Raw genomic sequence first — 13847 nt, 5'->3', positions numbered from 1 at the left:
AGGTCACCAAGTGTCCCAGAGGGCCACTCGTTCCATGGAGTTTGCTCCATGCCAATCCACTCATCAGATTAGGCTGGCAATGTGTGCTAAGCTGGCATTCCGTTGCACAACATGGTACCACAGCCAGTGCGCCTGGCCAAAGTGGGCTGAGGGTATTCTGGGAGACTAAAGAAAGTGTGTGGCAAGAATAATTAAGGTTACAGTGTTAGTTTGCTTGGTTAAGATCGATGGATCAAGAGGAAACATTTCGTTTCGTAAAGAGAGAGGATTTAATCAGGAAGCAGACTGAAAGTACGTACCACTAGATACATGCACAAATGTTTACAAAATTCACGAGAGAGGTAGGTAGGAGCCATCTTATAAGAGGCATTCCATCTTCTGTGACACAATGGAATGAATACTTCTTCTGGGACACTGGGACAAGTCCATGCATTGTCTAAAAACAAAAGAGATGTTTGTTTTTGTAACTGCAGAATGATTATCTGCTAACTGGAATACTCAGATTTATTTATTTTTAATTAAAAAAAACTATTGAACTATTGTTATATTATTCTATTATCTATTATTATTGTGTGTGTGTGTTTTTAATTTTGCTCCATAAAATGTGTTCTTAATGTTGTCCCCCACCTTGGGATCTTTTGATAAAGGACAGTATATAAATTGAATAAATAATCATCAGTCATAATAAACAGTTTATAATTTTAAATAAATAAATGTGGACTGGATGGATTCATTACACGGCAATCCTAACTGTGTCTATTCAGTCATAAGTCCTACTGAGGTCAGTGGAACTCACTCTCACATAAATTATTGGATAGCTCAGTTGGCTAGAGTGTGTTGCTGATAATGCCAAGGTTGCAGGTTCGATCCCCCTATGAGACAGTTGCATATTTCTGCATGGCAGGGGGTTGGACTAGATGATCCTCAGGGTCCCTTCCAACTCTACCATTCTGATTCTGTGATTGCAGCCTTTCTTTACACAGGCCATGTGTCTTCTAGTACTGTTATACTACCACCACAACAAAGGTATATGTCCTTTATTTATTTATTTATTTATTATATTTAATGCAATGTAGTAGTGAAAATACAACCTGGGATAGCATTGTTCAAATGTCCTTTCTTCCATAATAAGTTCAAGCTACTGTCTCTCAGCAACTCTCCTCTCTACGACATAGGAATGGTAATCACAATATTGGTCTACCTTACAGGATTGTTGTAAAGATGCCTGGGATAGTGCATTAAATGGCTAAGAGACAGTCATTGAGGCTGACACCTTTCCCACAGGGCAAGCCCTTTCATGAATTTGCTTCTGCGGCTACAGTATTCAGCTTTTCCTTAGATGGGTAGGAGCAGTCAAGAATGGGAAGTACACACAAGGCAGCCAGTGTAGCATAAAGGTTAGAGTGCGGAACTAGGACCTGGGGGACCAGGGTTCAAATCCCTACTGGGCCATGAAGCTCACTGGTCAACCTTGGGCCAGTCACTACCTACCTCACAGGGTTAAAAAGGGAGGGGGAGAGCCAAGGGGAAGAAACCCTTTTAGCTCCTTGGAGGAAAAGCTGGGCTATACAAGCAATAAACAAATAAATATTGCAATTCCATGGGACATTTTCACAGGACTCAACAATCCTGATAGCTTTTGTACGGGTGTGATTGTCTTCTTGCAGGGTGGGAGCCTGTCCGGGCAAGACACCCACACGCTCCCAGGAGAACAACATCAAACAATGATATTCCTGTGCTTCATTTGCCCAGCAGCTCTGCCAGTTTTCCAGCCCGATGGGAAATCCCTCTTCCCTGTGCCAATGTTGCTACTACAATTGGAAGGAAATCCATAAAGCAGGCGAGGTCTTTGAAACTGTACGCAAGGCAAGCACGGTTTCCTTTTGCGGCTTCCCCAAGCGCCTCCGCGAATAGTTTCAGTGTGTAAGACAAAATGGGAGCCCACATCAAGGGCCAGGCCAATTCTTAACATAACAAAGTTAAAGATTATCCCCCGCCACAACACAGCTGTTTTGAGGCTGCTATTAATCTAATCTCTTAAATGCATGTAATATCCAAACAAGAAAGCCGGCGTGCCAATCTCTGATTTCTCTAATGGTAAAAATATGTCGTGGGCTTTTTGCAGCAAGTCCTTACACCGTCAAGCAATTTTCGTGGCTGGGTTCCTAGCCACCATCTTGGCGCGGCTTATAGCTCCAGGATTTGACGGGTGCTCTGGCTAAGCCTTCCAATTAAACGTGGTTTCTTTAGCTTTCATTTTCTTCTTCTTCTTCTTGTCATCCCTCTGATTCATTTATACCTGGAGGGAGACATTATTAATCTTAGTAAATTGCCAAACTCGGATTAGGTGCATTGAACTAGAAAGTAGCCCACGTTTTTAGATGGCTTTTGTGCAATTAGCCAAGTTGTAGTTATTATGCGGGTTTTCTGACATAAACGGCTTTTAGACCAGTGGACCAGATCCACTCATTTCATACCCTCCAACGTTTCTCTGATGAAAATAGGGATTCCCTATTCCATATTATTGCTGATGTTGTTGTTTTTATCAATTTTACCCTATCCATCTTGACTGGGTTTCCCCAGCCACTCTGGGCGGCTTCCAACATATATAAAAAACATAATAAAACATTAAACACTGGGGGGACGGGACTTCCCTATACAGGGCTGCCTTCAGATGTCTTCTAAGAGTTGTATAGTTACTTATCTCATTGGAGTTTTTTTCTTGGGGGGGCGTGCCACATAACTCCATACCCTCCAACATTTCTCAAATGAAAATAGGGACTCCTAAGGAAAAGCAGGACATTCCGGGATCAGAAACCTGCACTATTTCTGTAAATCCAGGACTGTCTGTGGAAAATAGGGACACTTCAAGGGTCTGTCATTTTGCAGTGGCATGGTTCAAAGAGCAAAAGCACCTACGGAACTGTACTTGGTGGTTGCTCCTGACCTATAGAAACCCTGCCTCCTAAAGAATTGTTGCAGCCTGAATCTGATTCCTTTCGGAACCATCCCTAATAACTTTGTAATTTTGTTAGCTGGTTCTTAGCCTCTATATGGGGCTATGTGGGAAACTCAGGGCAAGGGGTGAAATGGCCTCTCTGTTTGACTCTTTGAACTCTCTCCAGGATACACTTGTCCCTCAAGGTAATGCCTCTCCTCAGGACACACCATTCACCAGCCCTACTCTGCACCCTCCCTTGAGTGTTTTTGCCTGGCTGGAATGTGCCCTTGAACTCTGCTAATGCTTCTTCCTTGCTGGACGGAGGATAGAGGGGACTATGTGAGTTTGTGTAGAATCCAGTCTACTGTAGACAGCTAAAAATTACATCCAGTTTGTCTCTGGCCCTGCCCATTGTTAGCATGTGGCCCCCAGAAAGTTGCCCAGAAAGGAATGTGGCCCTCAGTCTCTAAAATATATTCCCCATATCATTTGTAAAGGAGCTAGTTCTGTGCAAAATAATTAAAATTAACAACTTGCATTTTTTTAGCGATTCTCCATCAATTTGGGGGAAAACAAATTAAAATTTAAAAAATAACAAAGTGAAGATAGAAGGAAGCACCATGAGTTGGGTGTAGGGTGGGCCAACAATTCCCCACATCTGATCTAGGGGATAATCATAAGGGCTGTTGTGCAATGAAAAAAAAACTTTTTTGCAATTGATGGAACCTAGATCTATTTGCAAATTTATTTTTAGATGAAGGTGTCACAATCAATGCCTTCTTAGAAGAGGTTTACCTTCATGGATTAGACAGAATAATGTTTCTTCTCTGTTGGCACCTGCTATATGCACTCTTCATGTTAAAAAATAGTTAACTTGTGGGGCGGGGGAGGAATCTGCTGCCCAGTTAATTGGGGGCACTTTATAAATTTATCAAAAGATTTTAAACTGATGAATCTAACCACATCATTGCCTTAAACATTGCATCTCCAGTATTAATACGCATGAAACTCTGGACAAAATCATTCAGCCACTTCCTAGCAGGAGGAGAAAACTCCCTGGATGTCAAACTATAAATAATCATAAAGGGTAAATAATAAAAAGAGAGGTACAAGGGATACGGAGAGCAGGGAGGGAAAGGGACCCCCATAAGTGAGAAGTTTTAAATGAAAGGTGATGCACTGTGAACTTAACACACTGGCCCTTTAGCCTCTCTGTTAACAAGGTAATCTGATTGCCATTGATTTTCTTCACCTCCAGTACTAAGAAGGTGATGGAACGATGTCCACATAGATGTATTGAATCAGATACTAAACAAAGAGCAACATAAAGCACAATTATCGGCTCCCTGGCCTTCAGCTTGCTGATTATGACATTAGCAGGGAGACAAGGTCTGGGTGACATATATATATATATATATATATATATATATATATATATATATTACACACACACACACATGTCAGGTGGTGTGCTTTTAAGGCCTGCCTGAAGCTTGAACGCTATTTCATCTGGTTCTTTCTTGCACACTCCCCTGCTTTCTGTCACTAACAACAACAACAAAGTTTCCACCACTGCATTTTGCAGATAGGCATTTGAGTGTAATCTAATTAATTACTTTTATGACGCTTGCTGAGAAATTAGCATAATGGGGAGGAACCAGCTACCAGTGTAGAATTTTTCCCTTGGATCAAGCAGAGAGCAGTGGGAGATATTGCAGTACTGGAGGCAAAGGATGCAGGGCTGCAAAGGGTTCTTTCCCCCCCTTCCCTTTATGGAACTTAATTCTCTCTGATTTTGGTTATGCCTGTGTATGCATTGCAACACAAGCAATCCTCAATCTACTGTCCTTATAGAGAAGGGATGGGGAGAAACTATGACCTTCCCGTTGTGGTTGGATTCCATCTCCCATCAGCCCCAGCCAGCATGGTCAGTGGTCTAGGATGATGGAAGCTGTTATAGTTTGTTTCAGGGACTTATTGCATGCCCGGTGGGCAGGGGCCTGCCACAAAGATGGTGGCCTAAAAGCTTACTGTTGTATAGCCTCCAACATTCTTCAGATTAAAAAAATAATAATGTTATTCTTTGGTAGATTTACCAAAAGAAAAACACACCAATAAATAAATTTTGGAAAGGACCAAGAGTAGATGCGAATGCACAAAGCATTAAAAAAATCAATCAATCGAGGCTCCTTGCACTCTGCCCCACTCCCCCTTTCTTTCTGCCCAGGATAGCTCTGTATCCTGGCAAATCACACAGGGCTGGGACTTGGCAATGGCAGCCTCTCCTCCTCCTTGCCCACACACCAGCAGCCACCTTGAGTTGTCCAAGGAAGGAGGCCGGCGGCAGCAGCCATGAAGAGGCCATGGAGAGACAACGGGATGCTCTCTTGCAGATGCCACTGTCACTCAATACAAGCATCCAGTAAGCCTCCTGTCTGAGCTCAGTGGCAGCAGCATTGGCAGAAAAAAATAGGAACATTCCAGGATCAAATCAGAAGCCGGGATGACTTTCATAAATCTGGGACTGTCTCTGCAAAATTGGGACACTTGGAGGGTACGCTGTTGAGCTCATGTTCTGAGGTTCCAATCTGGAGGTTGCTGGCTTTCTTCTTTCATGCTAGCATCTCAATTAAAGAAAGCAGGGGGTGTTGATATTAAGGGGACATTTGCTTTCAACTCCTTTCCATGTTCATGGACAGCTTTGCTTTTCAGTAAATATTTCACTAGCATTCAGCAGCCTGCCTGGGGGGGGGGGGTCCATGCTTCCTGATCTGGAAAAAGCCCTGTGGGAGACTTACGTCATGCTGTCTCCCCTTGAGACAGCATTTAATTTATTTCTGGACACCTGGGGAGGCTGCAAAGAAGTGATTTGTATAATGGTTTGTAGACACAAACATCCCTTGGTCATCTCAAAAGTCAGGTAGGCATGGAGACCTACCCAGGAGACCTTCACTCAGAGTTTTTCTCCTCATTGATAATTTTTGAATGCAATTCCTTTTCTCCTTAATTGATGGAGAATGGTTGGGAAGAAATGCTAGAGTTAGAACTAGTCCCAGTGAAATTATAGCCCATTCCCCATGATCTTTATTTGTGAGATATTCAATGGTGAGATCTCTGCCTCTGTATTTTAATACTTCAGCAGCCATCCATGAGGTAGACCTGGCAAAATGCTATTAGATTGTGTTGACAACTGAAATGCACCAGGCAGTGCAACTTCCCTTCTTAACAACAGCATTTCTTTTTCTTTTCTTTTTTTATTGACCCTGCAGGTGTATAAACTGCAGCCACGGAGTTCTAGCTCTCGTCTGTCTTTATGCGCCAGGTAGCAAAAGTAATGACGCCTGGGATGTGATATTATTATTTTATGACATCAGAAAAAGGTATGACATTTTCTCAAGGGCAGCCCATATCCCCTGCCCTCCTCCATCTAGGCAGCCATCACTAATTGACTGTGAAAGTGGGGAACTCAGTGGTTTAAGATGATCTCCACTCTGAACTCCAGAATGGCTTGTGGATGGAAATCAGCTGAAGCAAAACAGCCGCTCAATTGCATTCTCGAAGAATAGAGCACCTGCCCAGACAAACTAGTAAACAGGCACGTCAGAGGCAAGCGATTGCTGTGTGCAACTGTTAGCATTATTATTGCCTTCAGGAGTCTGGGAGATGTAACCTTGGGGAACTGCTGGGCCTTGATTCCTGCCAAGGTTTAGGGGAAAGCGGAAAGCCTGGAAGGCCAAAAAGGCTACAAGGCCATATTCACACCACACATTTAAAGCACAATGACAATTTAAACCGTCATGGCACCCCCAATGTATTATGGGAGCTGTTGTTTTGAAGGCTGCTGAGAGTTGTTAGGAGACCCCCATTCCCCTTACAGAGATTCAGTTTCCAGAGTGGCTTCATAACCAACCCATCTTCCCAGGAAACATTGAGAACTGTAGTTCTGGGAAGGGAATAGGCATCTGCTAACAACTCTTAGCAGCTTTAACAAACTACACCTCCCAGGATTCTTTGCTGGAAGCTATGACTGCTTAAAGTGCTACCATAGGACTTTATTGGATGGATTTCCCCCCTAAATTGATTTTTGAATTCTGACTTTATTGTTATTCACATTTTATACTGTATTTTATGCTTTTTTGTTGTTGCATCAATTTAGTGTTTTAAATTTGTTGTTAGCCATCCTGAGCCCAGTTTTCTGAACCAGGAAGGGTGGGGTATAAATAAAAATTTATTATTATTTATTATTTAAATATATGGTGTGAATGTGGCCTAACTCTGTAGCCATCTGCACAGACTGGTTTACTCTGTCTGGTGAAGAAGCCTGACCCAGAAGCATTTATAAAAGGACAGAGTATCACCTAGCCCATTTTGATGCTTCGGTGTATAGCTAAGGTTGAGATCCTTAGCCTGGGGGCCCCATTTGGTCCTCCAGGCGTCTCTATTTATCTGGTCCTTGGGATACCCTATCTTCTCAGGCCGCACCCATCACTGAGCTTGCTTCAGATTTTCCTTCCGTGCTTTTTTGTCTGGCTGCAATGTGCCCTTGAACTCTGACAGTTGCCCTTGCTTCTGTCTGTCTGGCCGCCTTGTATTTCTCTTCTTTGGAGAGAGCTGGAAGCAGTAGCACACGTTAAATGCAGACAGCTCCAAGTCTCCAGTTCAGTCCTGACAGGAACTTTGTTGGGATACTTCTTTCGGTAGTGGGGAGAAATGGCCAGAGTACAGTAAAGGAGTGCTTTCTGCTTCAACGCAGCTGACTCTTCCCAGAATTAAGCTCAGGGTCATTTGGTCTATCAGCCTCCTTCAAGGACAGTACAGTTGGGCGGAGGCGGGGGGGAAGTTGGCCGACCCACACGTAAATAAACATAGCTGTACAGGAAAGGGGAAACCCAGCCAGAGCTGAATATTTTTCCTTCCAAGATGTGTGTGTGTGTTTGTTTTATCACAATGACCTTTCAGAGAAAAGATGAAACCAGCCTCAGGTGAAAAAGAAATAGACACATTTCATCTACGGTTAGCCTTGGTGACCCTTGAACTCTGCCTTTCTCTCTGAACTGGTTTCCATGGACCATTTCTCCTCCCCACAAATAAGAGACCTTTTGGATCCAGACTGGAACTTAAATGAAAGCCCATTTTTGTTCTGTTGAAAATAAAAGTCACTCTCACTTAATATAATAAGAATGTTAATTTATTCGTGTCCTAGGAGTTATTTTCATTTTTTTGTTCCTTTTTTCATTTTTGAAAAAAATCCAGATTAGCAGCAAAACCAGTTATAAGCAGCTATTTAAAATGTGAGAAAAAATAATTTAAATAAATGATAAACTAAAAACAGATTAAAACACATATCAGCACTCTACATATCTGAGTAGGCTTGTCTGAAGAACAACAATACAATAATAATAACCAACAACAATAGCAATAGTAGTTTGTTGTTGTTGTTGAAAACTCTCTTGGTTAACAAAAACAATATCTTATTGGGGAAGATCAGTCATAGTCACACATTTTAAGAAGCTAAATTTTAAAATTCAAATCTACCTCAGTGATATATAGAGATATATGCTACACACACACACACACACACAACATTATCGTCTCATCGCTTCCTCAGCTATCTCTAACACAAGAGTCAAGGGGTTTTGGAGCACACACAAACACGAAAAGAGAGATTTCCGAGAGAGCAGGAGATTGGGCTGGGGTCATACGAAAGGGTAATTATTGTTAAATGTCAGGTTAACTCGGAAGGCCTCGGCTCATCCAACTGAGAACAGATTAGTCCAGATGGAGACATTTTCCACACGGTTCTGTCTAGCCAATCAGAGGCGGCTGGGATTAGCCAAATACCTTCTCTCATCTAGTTGCTCATAGAAAGGTCAGTTTCTGCTCATTTCTTTCCTTTTAAGATGCACTTTTTATTCTTTCTCTCCCCCACCCCCTTTTCATTTGTAGCAGCCATATACAGGAAAGCAGAACACTCTTATCTTCAAAATTAAATATTCAACTTTTTTTTTCCTGCTGGGGGTGGGGTGGGGTTGAGCACACTTTTTATTTTTTATTTTATTTATTTTTAGCATCAACTTCATTCATTTCCAAGAGGACTTTAATATTTCTTCAGAAACACACACGAAGAAAAAGAAGACCTGAATACAAGTATCATTTCCCCCTTCCTTTTACACAAATGGATATAATACTAATTTTATACTGTATTGGAAGCCGGCCCTGGATTTTAAGCATCAGGCATTTGTTGCTTTGTGAAATGATCCTCCCCCTTTATTGTTTTGTGAAACTTTTCAAAGAAGAGTAAATTCTGTAATTTGATTTTTGTTCTCATATATATATATATATATATATATATATATATATATATATATGCATCCATTCAAAAATTACTGTTTATGTTCTCTCTCTGTGTGCGTGTGCGTATAAAAACACATAACCCAACTTAGAACAATAAGAAAAAGTTTAAAAAAGAAGAAGAAACCCTTTAAGTCAGCCCTGGAGTGCTATAAAAACTAATCGGTTTTTATATACAGCTCTTTTTCCCAGACAGCTTAAATAAGTACACACATAAAACCCAGCGATAAAATGAACAGGAGTGAAAGAAAAATCACACTGGAAACACCATCCGCCAAGATCACTCTTCAAAACCCCTAAACGTTTCCCTGAGTTCTGAATTATTACCGTGAGGACGAGAAGAATACTCCATTCCCTTCTTAAAGGGTTTTATTTTAGGCACTAGAAGAAAAAGAAACCTGTACAATTTCATGTGGGATGTATGCAATAGTGCTGTGCTGATGTTTTCTTCCATTTTTCTTTTCACCATTCTCCATCAATTATTATTATTTTTTTGGGGGGGGAGATGCATTCAAAAAGTTGTCCCAGGAAAGATGGAAAATCAGTGAAATTCTCATAGGTGGAATGCAGAGTTTGCCTCCCCCCCATTGTTGAGGCAACTGAGGTTTTTTTTCCCCTTTCACTCTGCGAATCACCACTCCAGTGGTCTGCATTCTGCAGCCTTCTTGGGTGCCCCTGGAAAAACCACAATGTCTTCAAATTCGCTTTCCTGTAGGGATGAGAAGGCAGAGAAGCCTTACTACCTTTAAAAAGCACAGTGGTGCCCCTCAAGACGAATGCCTCGCAAAACGAAAAACGCGCAAGACGAAAGGGTTTTTCGGTTTTTGCGTCGCTTCGCTAGACGATTTTCCCTGTGGGCTTGCTTCGCAAGACGAAACGTCTTGCGAGTTCTTGCGAGTTTGTTTCCTTTGTTCCTTTGTTTCCTTGTTTTCTTAAAGCCGCTAAGCCGTTAATAGCCGCTAAGCCGTTAATAGCTGCTAAGCCGCTAAGCCGCTAATAGCCGTGCTTCACAAGACAAAAAAACCGCAAGACGAAGAGACTCGCGGAACAGATTAATTTCATCTTGCGAGGCACCACTGTAAAATGAAGAATTTCCCTTAGAAACAAAAGCAGGGAGTACACCAATCTTGGGCATTTGGTAGCCATCTTTTCCATCTTCCAACATTTCAATTAAAGCACAGGGGGAGTTGTCATGAGGCAATTCCTCTCATAGGCCTTTTTTAAAAGAATAACAACACATATGGACAGCCATGGAGGCTGCAGAGCAGTAGAGAAATGTTTGAAAAAAGGGGAAGGGAAGGAAGGGAAGGAAATGACAACCACTGCCCTCTTCCTCCTTTCCACAGAAAAGGAAGGACCTTGTAACCATGTCACTCTTCACTCACTGAGTGTCACCACCTACTGGAGTAAAGAATGAGATAGGTGTGGTTCATGCTAAGGCAGCCAACTTAAATCTGGGGTTTTACCAATTTCAAAAGCAGGTGATTACCGTAAATCCTCTGCCATATCTTGTGCAAGAATAAAAAAATACTTGCACAAGGACAATAGCACAACAGTGGAACTATGAGGCTAGATTTCTTCTGTGGGACTGCATTCAGGAAGCACACCCATGATGATTATATATTGTTATTACTATATATTTATTTCTACCCCACCTTTGCCCCTGACAGGTACAGATAAAATAAGAACAGCCAAAAACATAGGGAAAACCCCTCATTCATAAAAAAAACAAGTAAACATCAATAGAACTAAATCTCTCTCAATAGATATAGATATAGATAGATATAGATGATATAGTATCTGATGTACCAAATTTAACTGTGCAAATGCACTCCTGACCACCACAGAGACCTCAGCATCCATACTCAGGGCTGAATCCAGGAGCATGCCCCAACTTCCAGCCCCTTGGAATGTAACCCCATCCAGCACAGGCTGAATCCCTATTCCCTGTTCTGCCTTCCGATTGACCTGGAGCCCCAATGAAGTTTCCTTACATACAAATGGACAGGAGAAAGTTGACTTTGTATCAGAAATACCCAGGTTGTAATACAATGTGGTCGAGGACTAGAACCTTCCCTGGTGTACTATCTAACTTACTTGCTTCCGACTGAAGCCCATGTGAACCAGGGGCACCCACCCCCCTCAAATATTTTATGGGGAGGGTCCAAAGACCCCTCGGCCCCTAGGAGTTGGCTCCTATGGTGTAAACTACTTTTTTCCTGTGTTTTCAAGGCTTAGTTTGGTTCCTGAGGTGGTCAACCTGATATCAACTATAATTCTTCTAACTGCACCTCCAGTTGCATGGTATGGAGAAAATGGAGAAAGAATTTTTTCTCCTCTTCTCATAATAGTAGAACTCAGGGTCACCCAATGAATCTGAATGATTTAGAGCAGACACGAGAAAGTACTTTCCCCCACACAATGCATAGGTAGACTATGATCTTAGCTCTCACAAGAGGTGGCCACCAACATGAATGACATTAGAAAAGGATTAGATTAAATTCATGATGGAGGATAAGGTTATCAATGGCTATGAACCCTGATGGCTATGTTTTTCTTCCACTGCTGGAATTTCTGAATTCCAGCTGCTGGGAATTGCAGGAGGGGAGAATGTTGTTACATCCAGGTCCTGCTTGTGGGCTTTCCAGAGACATCTAGGCTATCTGGACAAGATATCCAGCGTGGCTCTTCTTATGTTGCAGCGCCAAATCATATATAAACACACACACAATTTCATGTGAAAAACCAACTTGGAACTCTGATACCCTTTTCTGTTTTCTTTAATATTCACTCACATTGATAGAAAATATAGCTTTGTGGAGGACGTGTGGATTAGAGAAAATATCTATTGAATGCTGAGGGGAGGGGATGCTACAGGGTTATGAAAATAAGGTTGCAAAGGGGACAGCTGAACTATGTTTTGTTTTCCAAACCTCCCAAGTTGTAAAGTTGTTTGACCAAATTTAACATTAATTTATGGCCAAACTAATTTAATGAATGAAGCCTTTGAGCAACTGACCTTCCTCATGAAAATACTACTAATAAAAAATTATGGGTTCTGTTTGAATTCACATGAATCAGGAAACTGAATCTTCTCAGAAATGTATTTAGAAAAAGGCATCGTAAACTACTTTTTTAGGGGCGGCATGTGCAAAAATGCAATTGCTGAAATATGGGAACATTTGAATCTCTTGCAGGGCTGCTATATTTTAATCTGCCATAACTGTCCTCATGGGAATCACTGCTGGGAACCTATCTAATTTGTACTTCCGGGGGGGGGGACCCATACCACAAATGAGTCAAAACAGCTATACTTTAAAATTTGCACTCCTCCAAATTTTGCAATCCAGTTCTCCAGACAAACAATGTGGATAAAAATGTGTATTGGGGGAAAGTGTGCATAAAAATGCATACTTTTAAAGAGAAAAAATAACATGTAAAAGCCCCTTGTGTTATGCCTTATATGTTGCTTGCAAAAATGTGAATATTCAGAAAAATGCACACTAAAATTGTGACATGTTTTAAAAAAGGATTTCCTTTACAAAATTTTGACTGCTATGGAAACATGGCAAATTGAACTTAAGGCCTCTTCCACAGTATACATTTAAAGGTGTTTCAGATGAAAAAATAGAGGGGATGCTCATCAAATTCGTAGATGACACCAAAGTGGGAAGAGTAGCAAATACCACAGAAAATAGAGTCGGGATTCAAGATGACCTTAACAGCTTGGAGAACTAGGCCAACACTAACAAAATGAATTTCAATAGGGGTAATTGTCAGGTCCGACGCACAAATATAGCATGGGGGACACCTGGCTTGACAGTAGCACACATGAAAAAGGTCTAGCGGTCTGAGTAGACCGTAAGCTTAAAATGAGTGTGATGCAGGAACAAACAAAAAAGTTAGGCTGCATCAAGAGAAGCCTAGTGCCCAGATCAAGGGAAGCAGTAATACTTCTCTATTCTGCATTGGTCAGACACAAAATCACATGGAGGTCTCTGGAAGGGCTCTCACGAGATCTTGCCAGAAACTGGAAGCTGCATCCATGTGACCCCAGTAAACAAGAATTCAGTGGGAGAAGCAAGTGGGGTGCATGTGCAGAACGGCACCTTCCCGTTTTGCTTTAGGAGGCAAAATGGGTGGTCCACCCCTGTCAAGGTAAAAACGTAATAAGAACCCTACTGCATCAGACCAAAAGGCCCACCTAGTCCAGTATCCTGTTCTCATAGTGGCCAAGCATATGCCCCCATGGGAAGCCTACAAGCAGGGCCTATGTGCAAAATTCTGCATCCCACTTGCTGCTCCCAGTAACTGTAGTTTGTTCTGTAGGTTATATTATTATTTTTTTTAATGCCAAAATTTAAGACCCAGAGTTACGGCTCACTCATGGAACCTGCCCTCTCTTTAAGAAGTGGAGACGAAAGCCTTCATGTACTTTATAGGTAACTTTTGCCACCATCCTTCTCAAGAGACAGCAGGCAACTGCCATCCCTTTAACCAAAGCCTGTGTCATAAACCTTGTAATTTTCTGCTGTCATGCTCAGGCAATTTCAAC

Source organism: Podarcis raffonei, chromosome 14, assembly GCF_027172205.1.
Source record: "Podarcis raffonei isolate rPodRaf1 chromosome 14, rPodRaf1.pri, whole genome shotgun sequence".
Classification (NCBI taxonomy): Eukaryota; Metazoa; Chordata; class Lepidosauria; order Squamata; family Lacertidae; genus Podarcis; species Podarcis raffonei.
Note: the sequence above shows the minus strand (reverse complement) of the source record.